Genomic DNA, 13221 nt, shown 5'->3' on the forward strand with positions numbered 1-13221 from the left:
CTGCTTGTTTTATTTGTCCTTTGTATTTTGATGATCATTGTTGCCACAACCACACATGGCCACTGATACCAGTTTAGATGTGGACATCCTCAAAGTGGTCAGGTCTGTTTGTTGCCATTAGATCCAATATGCCTCCATCATGAGTAGGGTTCCTAACTATCTGTTCTAGACACTTTTCAGAGAAGGCATTTAGTAAAGTTTCACAGGATGTCCTATCATGCCCACCACTAGCAAAACTGCAAGTTTCCCAATTAATTGTTGGATGATTAAAGTCTCCAATGATGATTACAGTATGATTGAGGAACTTATGTACAAGTGAACTAAGGTTTCTCCTTGATTTTTTGGCTACACCAGGAAATGAGTCTGGTGAGCAACAGAAGGATCCAATTATCATTTTATGCCCATGCCTGATACTGAGTTTTGCACAGACAATCACATATGCAGCTTCAGTTTCTACCTCAGTGCATCTGAGTTTCTTGTCTACTGCAACAAATACACCTCCATTTCCCATTTGCCTATCCTTTCAATATACACTTATATTCTCCCCAAAGATCTTACTGCTATCAATGTCAGGTCTCAACCAGCTTTCTGTACCTAGTATTATGTGAGCTTCACTGCTTCTCATGAGCACTTCAAACTCTGGCAGTTTACTATTAGGATATTAATATTCTCATCTGCCAAGCATCTTTTTTGATCTTACATTGATGATGATGATGATGATGTTTGGTTTGTGGAGCACTCAACTGTGCTGTCATCAGCACCTGTTTAAAGTCCCAATTATTTCACAGTCCTATCTAGCTACTGTCACTCATGATGATGATGCTTCAGTTCCTGGACAGAGAAAATCCCCAACCCGGCCAGGAATCTAACCCAGGACACAATCTTACATCTATGCTTCTAGCTTTCCTACAGTTATTGTTATCTGTATTGGATGAAGAGATGTCTAATCTAAAAAAAAAAAAAAAAAAAAAAAAAAAAAAACCCTGTGTGCGCCCATTTAGGGGAACCCTACACTTGTCAACCCAGTGTTCCAAGTCCAGGAAGTTGCAGCTTAGCTTGTCACAGAACCTTTGAAGTCCCTGGTTCAGGCCCTCCACTCAGCTTTGAGCCAAAGGGCCACGATCAGTTCTCAGGACAATGCTGCAAATTGTGAGCTTCACTAATGTGCAAGGCTGGTCTTCTCAACCTTCTCTGCCAGTCGTTGTAATGACCCAGAAATAACGCCTGAGCCCAGACGACATGCATCATTTATCATTTATTCCAACTTGCACCACAGTCTGCAACTGATAGCACCATTTTATTAGACCATGGCCGATTTCTTGTCCTATCCTCACCTTATCCTACCATTCTTTGCTAACAGTTTTATATGTTTATAGTGGTTCTGTGATGTTTCTGACATATCCAATACCATTGTGCTATTTAATGATCTATGGACGAATAAATAAGAGAGAGTGTGGGGGGAAGGGGGTAGAGGGGGGTGGGGGGGGGGGGAGGGAGAGAGAGAGGGGAGAGAGAGAGAGAGAGAGAGAGAGAGAGAGAGAGAGAGAGAGAGAGAGAGACGTGGGGGGGGGGGGGGGGGGGGGAGAGAGATGACAATCTGACAATGTGTGACAACCAAAGCCTTCATTCAAAGTCTCGTTCTAATATACATCAATATACATCAATATCAGTGATATAGTTTATAGATACTCTGTTCCCTTGGCAGATTCATTCCTCAGATGTACAGTTCATAATTACTACTCATTAACAGTGCACATGATGCTTTGTGACAAGTCAATTTTGTTTGTTTCCAACATTAATGGGGCTGTTGTCGTAATACTATCATTTAATAAGACCAAGTTGCTTTGACACTTGGCCTATTTCATTCAAGTACGACCTCAAAACGGCGAGAGTGAAATTTTATTTTGTGCTGCCAATGTTGAACTAACCCTAGCACCACGCTAATGAAGGGGAAGAAAAAAGGTGAAAATGTTCTGTCCTATTATGTGCCTCACGAGAGGAGGTTTCCATTGGTCTCTTTTTTCTAAATAAAATGGAGAATCTTAAATATACTTGTTTCACACCCATGAGAATCGTCTCACTTTTGGGTCTATGGAAGGAAAAAAAACTTAATCTAATCCAATTGTAAGACAGGGACATGAAACTGTTCCAGGTTTAGTACCAATGCACATGCTCGCAGTTTATTTATTTATTTTTTTGTAAGAAAGAAAGGTGTATTTCGGGTAACGCCACTACAGATACAATGTACAACAGAACTATGTTGTGAGACCCAAGTGAAGACTCACTTGTTACTAACGTAATCTAGTTGTCACTTAAAATACCGAAAAACATAGCAGAGCTTCCGTTCATCTACGAAATAAAGCTATAAACTGAGTGAACGTGTTCTTCTAACTGCCTGGACCTACGTCTAACTTTCTTATCCTTTTGACATTATGACGAGCAACTCTGCAAAAACCACGTCGTCATCGTTCAAGACTAAAATTTTTGAGTACTTGTCAAACTCTTTCTCTAGCTAACTTGTCTCAAGCACGAAATCGCCGAATAGTTTATCCCGTGTTCATGTACGATATGCATAAAAAAACACCTTATATGTGTTCAGCAAGTAGCCATATTTAAAAAATTAATTTGCGACTTGAAAGCAAAATGACTCGTTCCACATCGTTAAGATTTATCGTCCAAGTGATCCAAGGAAGAGAAACTAATAATGCTCAGGTTCGACGCTGTTCCAGCGTTAACCAGCAGTTCTCTAGAGCACGTATAAGGGGTGAGATACTGATAAACATTTCCTCTCTCTCTCTCTCTCTCTCTCTCTCTCTCTCTCTCTGGCACCACAAAAACGTCCTATTGCTTCGGTCTGCCACAAAAATTCTTGTTACAGGAACACATGTCTTAATCCAGCCTACTTAAAACTTCAAATGTGGCAAGGTTAACGCACGAAGAATGACTATGGCGCACATTCTTAGAGGGATTTGTACTTTCGCATGAAGTTACACAGCTTTGGGAAATGGTAGTAAACTGAAAATAAAAACGAAAGATGAATAACCTTTGCGTAGGTATATCGACTGAACCATATCCAGTGTCACGCGTCAGGTCAATATAAAGTCGCTCCTTCTAGTAGTGCTACGAAGCTACAGAATTACCGAAAGCATTATTGGTATGTACACAAGTTTAAACGGCGCGGCGTTCTGGACAAGTGAAAAACAGCACTAGCTAGACCACAATATGGCGCCTTTTCTCATGTGTGAATCGAGACATACAGTACAGCAAATCTTAAGTGATTACAAGTGAAGCAGAAATAAGATATCTTTGATTAGCGACGCTGTTGGCGTGGAATTTTATTCAAAAGTAGGTATGGAATGCTGTGGTTTCAAGTAATATTTCTTTCGTAAGTTCGAGTTTTCTGAATGGCCTATCGGTAAGTTCAGTACAGTAGAAGTACAATGTCTTCGTATAAAGGCCGGATTTGGTACTTGAATTTACAACAATGTAGCTGAGAAGATGTGTAGAAAGTCAGACTTTTGTTGATATTTAAATACGGTGGACTATAAACTGTTTAAACACACTTTGTACAGTGATTTTGAATTACCCAACGCTTTGGTAAATCCTGGATCACCTGTAAAGTATTAAATTTACCGCTTATGTAGTTTTTTTACGTGATAGTTTACCGTGTTATGTAGTTCTAGACCTGAAAACTTTGCTTCACAAGGCAAGACTTTTGTAAGGCTTAAATTGTACTGTTGGTCCCTTACCTTTGCGTATGATTGGCTCAAAGTTTTGATTCTACCACATTTGTGTATAGCTTCATAAACCTTTGAGACACGTGCAATAACCTAATGATGATAAGCACTCGACGCGTAGAATGATTGTAGATTACGTAATGTATTTTATGTATTGACCACTAGTTACTAAATGCCCTCATATTCTTCAATGTCACTTTGTACTAATTTGATAATTCGTGAACAGTATCAGCAGCAGATCCTCAAGAAGTCCATAGAAGTTACGTTTAATTATTATCTATATAAACTGTTGGCTGCATTGTGAGAAATTTAACTACAGTTAATGAATATTTGTATGTTGTATGAAAAGTAGACTTAGATTATATGCATTACAGATATCATCGAAATTTTAATTGGAAAAAGATAGCTTTAATAAAATAGGAGTATTAGGCATGAGGAGAGTGTCACGGGGACAATTGAATATACTGATACCAGATGTTGGCTTTGTTCTGATGATAATGATGACGATGTGGTTTGTGACATCATACATGCATAGAAAGGAAGAGAATGTAACAATAACAATATTTTCTGTTTTCGATTCTGTTGTATTTTTTGAAATGTTGGTTGTTGTGACAGGCCGAACTGTTGCTTAATCAGAGGCATAGGTTAGTGACTTGTGTGTTGGTAAAGCCAGTGGTGAGAGTATGAAATTTTAGCTGTGGTGACGAATTGTTCTCTAACTAGGGTGAGGTATATGTTAGAATGAAAGATTACAGTTTAGATGCAAGTTGACAAAGCGGTATCGAACAATTCAGTTAATGCAAAGATATACCTCAGATGTCATGTTCTATGCTTAAATATGGGATATCATAGTCTTTGATGAAATCAATGCTTTGTATTTGATCAATCAGCTGCTTTGGTAATCATTTTTCTCAAATCTCATTGTACTCTGTTGTGGGGTGTTGATTATTTTTGACATGTTAAAATATTTTGTCTCATTGGGGTTTGAATCCAGATACATTCCTATTGCAGGAGGATTCTACCTATTATATTGCCTGAGCATGACTCATGACCAGTGCTTAACTTTGCCAGTATTTTTTCTCCATCCCTTAAAGACTCAACAAAAACTTCTGTGAGGTGGGACTGACAGTTCTTCTACTAGAGATGCTAATCCCACAGCATCATGTGAAAGTCTGTCTGGAGTTTGGAAGCAGTAATGAGAAGCTTGTTCCAGCTATGAGCTTGTGCAACATGACTGACAACATGGGAAAGGCAAATGTCTGAATTTGATTTCCAGTATGGCGGGGTTTGGTCGTTCGGAATTACGTTGTTCAATAATTTGGATGACATGTCCTCTAACATGGACATGCATTAAACAGAAACCTGGGAGAGAACAATTTTTTATTTTTATTTTTTTATGATTATTATTTATTTTTTATCTGAAGGCCTTTGCTCGTGTGCTTTATATTACCTTAGACTGGGCAATGATAATAGGTGGTGTGTGTTCCAAGAAACAAATCAGGCTTTACTGATAATCATTCATTGGCATACAGGTAGCAGCAATTTTCAGTTTTTATAGAGTTCATCTCTCTATGTCGAAGATATGATTGGGTACTGACCGTATGGCTGCCCCTGCAGACTGTAACAGTAGATGTGAGTTGGCTCCTATTGCTGAAATTGCATTTGAACCAGTTAGAGCCACCACACTTTTCCTTACTACTGGAAGGTCCCAGTCTACCATGTATAGACTGAGAGACATATTTGCAGTGGGAAGCAGGGACAAAGAATCTTGAGACACTGTAATAAACATATTTTCCAGAAATGATTTAGAGCAGTGGCCAAGACATCCAACCGAGGAGGAAAATTTATTGGATTTGCCAGCAACGAATAGGCCCTAAGTTTTATGTGTGGTGAACACAAATGTAGAGATCAATTGCCACAAGGGTACCATAGCATCACTGATCACTGACGTCAAAGTAAAGTCAAATGATTGGAAACTAACTGAGCAGTGGAGGATCTCTGGTAGAAATTGACACACTGTAGGCTGTATGCTAGATGTTAGTGTCACAGAAGATAGTGATAAAGGGTGTGGACCCACAGTAGTCCAATAAGAATATTAGAAAAGCTAATAGAAAAATAGAAAAACTGTATAGCAGATTTAAATGAAGGAGATTGAAGTTGAAACAAGCATACAGAAATTGTGCGAGAAGCCTTGAATGGGTTAGAAAGAAATGTCTTTACCTTCTGTGCTAGGAAAAAACTTTTTAGTGTTTAGGTGCTCCTTAAAATGTCTTAAATAAGTTGTCTATTGTCATTGCTGATACAGCACTGAACTGGAAAATGATAAAATATGGTGGAAAAATTTAATTTTTTCTACCTAAATTGTTTTATGAAATATCATAATGCAATTTTTATGTATGACCATTGCGGTACCCCACAATCAGAAGATAACAGCTAATGATCCAACTGCAAATGAATATCATCCCAGTCCAATATCAAGAAACATATACAGGGTGGTCAGAAACAGGCTGCAAAGTTTGCATGGATGTTGCAGGGTGGGTTGTACTAATGTTTGAATGTTGTTTCAGCGTTATTAACATTTAAGTTAACCAATCAGTCTGTTGCATGCACAAGTTCAATCTGCCTGCCAGAGACAGTGGCATCAAATGTGTTCTTCATTTGGTTTTCTAAAACTGAACAAGGGACAGATACTAACATTGGACATGGGATGGTACCAAGGATGTTGCAGGGTGGGTTGTACTAACAAAAAAAAAAAAAAAAAAAAAAAAAAAATCAATATGTTTGAATGTTGAATGCCAACATTTGAACAGTCTTGTGCGCATCATCTACGCTATGAGAACAACTGACACTAATTGTATCTGGTGGGCTGCTTGAATTTGCACATGTGTGAGTCTGATTACGTAACTTCAATGCAAATTGTCTCAGAAATGGAGCAACATGGTTTTGTTGTTGTAGCTTTTTCTTTCTATTTTTATAATGAAGTTGGTAAATATACCATCCATTCCAGCAGCTTTCCTGTTTTTGAGGGATTTGATTACTACATAAAGTTTCTCCTCTGTGAAAGGTATGAGGAGATTAGTGTCTTCTATCTTTTTTCACTCTTGTCCCTGAGTCATTTATTTATTTATTTAAACATGGGATTAAATAGTGTATTTTCTGTGTGTTTCTTTATGTACAACACTACTTGGAAGGCCCTGGTTTGAGATGACTGCTGCTTTAGATTTTCTATAGTTCTCATCCACATTTTCTAGCATGATTCAGTAACTGATTGTAAGATCCTGTCTCACAGGGCTGGGTTGCCCATTTTTTTTGATATTCCCTATCTAGGTATTCCACATACTTGTCCCCCTGCAAGTCCGAATGTTAGAATAGGTCTGAGGTATTCCCGTCTGTCGTAAGAGGTGACTAAAAGGAATCGTACACATTTCAGCCTTTATGTGGTGGTCCCCTGTATGGTTTGACCTCCATTTTTCAGAATTTTCCTGAAGAGTGAGCCAATTGGGGAAAGGCACCTTCCATGGTGCATCGTGTCCATCATGAGCTGAGACCTATTGCATACTTTGTCAATGTGGATCTGCACTTCTGCTCATTCTCCAACTGTTGGGTGAGGTCACCCTCCTGGGTGCCTATTTTTCCAGCAACTGTGCAGTATCGTTTTCTGTGCTGACGATGACAACGGACTTGTTTGCTTGGTTGCACCTGATGTCCAGCATGGTAGCCAGTCTGTTGTGGTGGGGCTGCCATGTACCCTGTTGGCTGTAGCCCCCTGACAACACAGGAATCGTTCTGCTGATGCCTGCGCCATTAACTCCCCACATATGCTGAGGAGTAGGTGCACATCACCCCGGGGGCATTGGGACTACTGGCAATGGCCATCCTGCCAGGTGGCCTTTGCTGTGGCAGGGTGGCGCCTTTGGGGAGGGCCACTGGTCGGAGTGGGTGGCATCAGGGCGGATGACACGTGATGAAGCATAGTACATCCTCTCTGGCTGGTGATCAAACACCAGCAGTCTCTAAGTGTTCACGGGCTCAATTCAATGCACAGAAGTACAGCCCCAAATTGTTCCCCTCCCTGGCCATACAATGAGAGGAACGTCAGGCTAAGGATGGCAGTGGCTCTTATTCATCCCGGTACCCTGTATGTTCGAGAGCTGATGAGGAATCTTTCATGACGATGAAGCCTCAGTTTTTTGTTGAGCATTTAGAGGACAAGTTTGGGGAGGTGGAGGGCTTGTCCAAGGTGAGATCTGAGTTAATCTTGATAAAAACAGCATCCTCTGCCCAATCAAGCTGGAGGATATTTCTGTAACCTTCATGATCGCCCCATAAGAGCTTAAATATGGTCCATGGTATCATATTTCACAGGGACCTTCTTTTGCAGCCTGACGATGAGCTGCGTCAATTTACAGTGGCGAGGTGTACATTTCATTCGGCGTGTCCACTGAGGTCCGAGAGATAACCATGTTGCCAACAGTGCCTTCATCTTGACCTTCGAGGGTGATACATTACCTGAGAAGGTCAAGGTATAGTCTGCCGCTATGATGTAAAGCCCTATATCCCTCCCCCAATGCGGTGTTTTAAATGCTAGGAGTTGGGCCATATGTCTTCTCGCTTTACTTCCAGCGTCACATGTCGAGATGGCGGACGCCCATCCCATCCCAATACTCCGTGTGCCCCGCCTCCCATGTGTGTTAACTGCGGAGAGCACCATTTGCCTTGCTCGCCTGACTGCAGGATTCTCCAGAAAGAAAGTCATGTAGTAGAAGACCCTGGACTGACTGACCTACACTGAGGCGAAGAGTGGATTTGAACGCCTACACCCTGTACGTATGACATTGTCTTACGCTGCCACTACAACAGTTTTAGCCCCATTGGCTGCGCCAACCCAAGTCACCTCTCAGAGCTGGATGACCCCCTGTCCCCTTGGTGGTGGGGGGGCACTTCCCTCCCTGTTGCTCCTGCACCACCTACTTCAGGAACAAAACCCCCCCCCCCCCCCCCCCCCCAACAATCGCATCGGGGATATCAGTCCCCACTTCTGTGCTTCTGTGCCCAAGAAACGTAAGTGTTCTTCGGTTCCTCTCGCTAGGAAGAGGTCCCTTGGATCAGTCCCTTCCCAGGTTTCTGCTAGTTGGGAAGATGATACCCACCAGTGGCTAAAGAGCCCAAAAACCAGCTGGTCGTAGGGCTTCACGCTCATCCTCTGTCCTGGAGACTGAATCAGTGAAATCCTCCCAGCCAGGGAAACCCAGGAAGCAGTAAGAGAAATCCAAAAAGAAGATTCCCAAGAATAAGGGAATTATGGTGGCACCCACACCACCGCTACCTACAAGCTCTGCATCTGTGGATGAGGTGGACATTCTGCCGTCCGCTGAGGACCTAGATCTCGCTGTACACTCAGGCACAATGGATATCGACTGCTCAGGCAATAAGTCGGTGGCAGTAGGTGCACCGCCTGGCTGAGCTACGCCAACTGTTAAGCTGCTTTCTGCATTGCCCTCCAGGAAACCTGGTTCCCAGCAATGCGGACCCCTGCCCTCTGCGGCTATAAGGGATATTACAGGAACCATAGCGACTATAATAGTGACAGGTGGAGTTTGTGTTTATGTCCTAAAGTCAGTCTGTAGTGAAACTGTGCCTCTTCAAATCCTCCTTGAAGCTGTGGCTGTCAGAATAAGGATGACACAGGAAATAAATGTCTGCAATGTATATCTTCCTCCAGATGGTGCAGTACTCCTGAACGTATTACCTGCACTGGTTGATCAACTCCCTAAACCTTTCCTACTTTTGGGAGATTTTAATGCCCATAACCCCTTGTGTGGTGGCACCATGCTTACTGGCTGAGGCAGAGATGTCAAAACTTTACTATCTCAGTTCAACCTCTGCCTCTTAAACACTGGGACTGCCACACATTTCATTGTGGCTCATGGTAGTTACTCAATCATTGATTTATCAATTTGCATCCTAGGGCTTCTCCCATCTGTCCACTGGTGAGCACATGACTACCTGCATGGTAGTGACCACTTTTCCATCTGCCTGTCACTGCCCTGGCATCAGGACCACAGACGCCTGTTCAGATGGGCTTTAAACAAGGTGGACTGGGAAACTCACTTCTGCTGTCACTGTTGTATCTCCCTCATATGGGAACATTGATGTGATGGTTGAGCAGCTGACTACGACAATCCTTTCTGTGGCAGAAAACACAATCCCTCGCTCTTTAGGGTGCCCCAAGCGAAAGGCAGTCCCTTGGTGGTTGCCGAAAGCCCATAAAGCCATTGAGGAGCATTGGCGAGCTCTGCAGCGGCATAGGTAGCACCCTTCCCCAGAGCACCGCATAGCCTTTTAACAGCTCCATGGCCGCCTTCGCCAACTTATCAAATGACAGAAGCAGGAGTGTTGGGAGAGATACGTCTCGATCATTGGGTGCCATAAATCACCTTCCCAAGTCTGGGCAAGGATCAAACGTGTTTTCGAGTACCAGAGCCCAACAGATGTTCCTAGTGTTAACATAAATGGTGTGTTATCTACCATCGCAATCGCGATTGCTGAACACTTTGCTGAGCATTATGCTCGATCCTCTGCATCGGAGAATTACCCCGTCCCCCTCCCTCCCAAGCCTTTCGCAACCTCAAATGGCTGCTGGAAGGGAAAGGCCTCTCGTTCACTACACACCACAGTGAATCCTATAAAGCCTCATTTACAGAGTGGGAGCTCCTCAGTGCCCTTGCTCATTGCCCTGACACTGCTCCTGGGCAAGATTGGATCCACAGCCAGATGATTAAACATCTCTCATCTGACTGCAAGCGACATCTCCTCAGCATCTCCAACTGGATTTGGTGCGATGGCATCTTTCCATCGCAATGGCGAGAGAGCACCATCATTCTGGTGCTCAAATCCGGTAAAAATCTGCTTGATGTGGATAGCTATCGGCCCATCAGCCTCACCAACGTTCTTTGTGAGCTGCTGAAACGTATGGTGTGTCGGCGGTTGGGTCGCTCTGCTATTGATAATCTTGTGTCCCTCGAGTCTGCCATCTGAACATCCTTTCCCAGATGCCTACACCTGGTTGCCATCTTTTTTGATTTATGAAAAGCGTATGACATGGCCTGGTGACATCGTATCCTTGCCACATTATACAAGGGGGTCTCCGAGGCCCGCTCCCGGTTTTTATCCAAAATTTTCTGTCGCTTTGTCGCTTCCTTGTCCAAGTTGGTGCCTCCCATAGTTCCCCCCCATATCCAGGGCAATGGGGTCCCACAGGGTTCTGTATTGAGTGTATCTCTATTTTAAGTGGCCATTAATGGTCTGCCAGCAGCTGTATGCAGACAACTTCTGCATTTTGTACTGCTCCACCAGTACTAGTGTTGCTGAGCAGCACCTACAGGGAGCCATCCACAAGGCACAGTCATGGGCTCTAGCCCACAGCTTCCAGTTTTCGGCCATAAAGTTGTGTGTTATGCCTTTCTGTCAGCCTCATACCGTTCATCCGGAACCAGAACTTACCTTAATGACGATCCATTCACTGTAGTGGAGACATATCGATTCTTAGGACTGGTTTGTGACACCTGATTGATTTGGCTTCCTCACCTTCGTCAGCTTAAGTGGAAGTGCTGGTAGCACCTCAATGCCTTCCGCTGCCTGAGCAACACCGACTGGGGTGCAGATCACTCTATGCAGCTGCAGCTCTACAGAGCCCTTGTTCAATCCCGCCTTGACTATGGGAGTCTGGTTTATGATTCAGCGGCGCCCTCAGTGTTGTGTTAACTTGACCCAGTGCACCACTGTGGTGTTTGCTTGGTGACAGGAGCTTTTAGGACAAGTCTGGTGACCAGCGTCCTGGTGGAGGCTGGAGTCCCTCCATTGCAGGTTAGGAGTGCACAACTGCTAGCCAGTTACATTGAACACGTTCATAGTTCTTCTGCACATCTAAATTACCGTCTCCTTTTCTCACCCATGTCAGTTCATCTCCCTGATTAGCGGCCCAGGTCAGGGTTTCCAAATGCAGTTTGTGTCTGATCCCTTCTTTCCAAACTGGAGTCCTTGCCTTTACCACCTATACTTGAGGTCCATTCACTTACAGCTCGATCATGTACATCTAGGCCGCGGCTTTGCCTGGACTCAGTTAACCTCACGGCTCTGTGCTACCTCTTCCTCTCAATTCTTGACTTGTACCAAGGCCATGAAGTGGATGATCACATCAGCTTTGCATATGTCCATGGAGGACATATTGAACAGCATTCCTTGCCCGATGGCTGCAGTGTTTTCATTGCCGAGCTGGTGGCTATATCTCGCGCTCTTGAGCACATCCATTCATGCCCTGGGGAGTCGTTTCTTCTGTGTACTGACCCCTTGAGCAACCTACAAGCTATCAACCAGTGCTACCCTCCTCATCCTTTGGTAGTGACCATCTAAGAGTCCATCTATGCCCCGGAATGGTCCAGTCATCCAGTGGTGTTTGTTTGGACCCCAGGTCACATCGGAATCCCAGGCAATGAACTTGCCGACAGGCTGGCAAAGCAGGCTATGCGGAAACCACTTATGGAGAGAGGCTTCTCTGCAACTGACCTGCATTCAATACTACGCCGCAAGGTTTTGCGGCTTTGGGAGACGGAATGGCATAACCTCAGCACACACAACAAACTGCGTGTCATTAAGGAGATTATGAATGTGTGGGAGACCTCCACTCGGACCTCTCGCAGGTACTCCGTGGTTCTCTGTTGGCTCCGCATTGGCCACGCTTGGGTGACACATGGCTACTTCCTGCACCGTGATGACCACCTCAGTGATGGTGTGGCTTCTGGCTGACAGCGGCCCACATCTTGTTGAGCTGTCTGTCTTTGTCTGCCCTGTGATGGACTCTTCAGTTACTGGACTCGTTGCCATTAATTTTAGCTGACAACGCTTCATCGTCTAATTTATTTTTACGTTTTATACATGATGGTGGGTTTTATCATTCTATATAAGTTTTCGCACAAGTCCTTTGTCCCTTTGTGTTTTCCACTCTAATGCTTGTAGGCTGGATGTTTTAATGTGTCGCAGAGTGGCTGGCTTTTACTTATTATTCCCATGGCCGGGCAGTCACGGTCATCTGCTCTCTTGTTTTTATCCTTTCTACCTGTTTCTTGCTTTTCTCTGTGGTTTTCTTTTCCTGTTTTGCCCATAGTAGTGTCGGTTGTCCTGTCGTTCTTTTAATTCTTCCATTCCCCTGTTATTGTGCTGTATGTCTCCTTTCTTTTCTTCTTTCCCTTGGGTAATTATTTTACTGGGAACAAGGGACCAATGACCTCTCATTTTGGTCCTTTCCCCCCTTCCCTTAAACCAACCAACCACATACTTGTTCCAACAGGGTGAGTGTGAGTATTCTTACCTAAAATGTCACAGAATATGTTGTCTCATTGTTGTTATGATCATTCCAACAAATCTATTGTAGCTGGCCACTCTAGGTGTTGTTGTTGTGGTGGTCTTTAGTCCAGAGACTGCTTTG

The 13221-nt window shown here is 43.6% G+C and overlaps 1 protein-coding gene across 4 annotated transcripts in view; it reads left to right on the forward strand.

Moving 5' to 3' along the window:
• Nucleotides 1-3197: 3197 nt before the first annotated feature.
• LOC124545347 (ankyrin-2-like) overlaps nucleotides 3198-13221 on the forward strand; it is a 102125-nt gene continuing 92101 nt past the window's right edge. For 2 of the 4 annotated variants that reach the window (XR_006967607.1, XR_006967608.1), the window contains exon 1: nucleotides 3198-3345. The gene's annotated coding sequence lies outside the window, so the exon portion shown is untranslated. The remainder of the gene's footprint in view (nucleotides 3346-13221) is intronic. The other 2 variants (XM_047124246.1, XM_047124247.1) reach the window with 2 other exon arrangements.

The sequence above is a fragment of the Schistocerca americana genome, chromosome 8 (genome assembly GCF_021461395.2).
Source record: "Schistocerca americana isolate TAMUIC-IGC-003095 chromosome 8, iqSchAmer2.1, whole genome shotgun sequence".
NCBI lineage: Eukaryota > Metazoa > Arthropoda > Insecta > Orthoptera > Acrididae > Schistocerca > Schistocerca americana.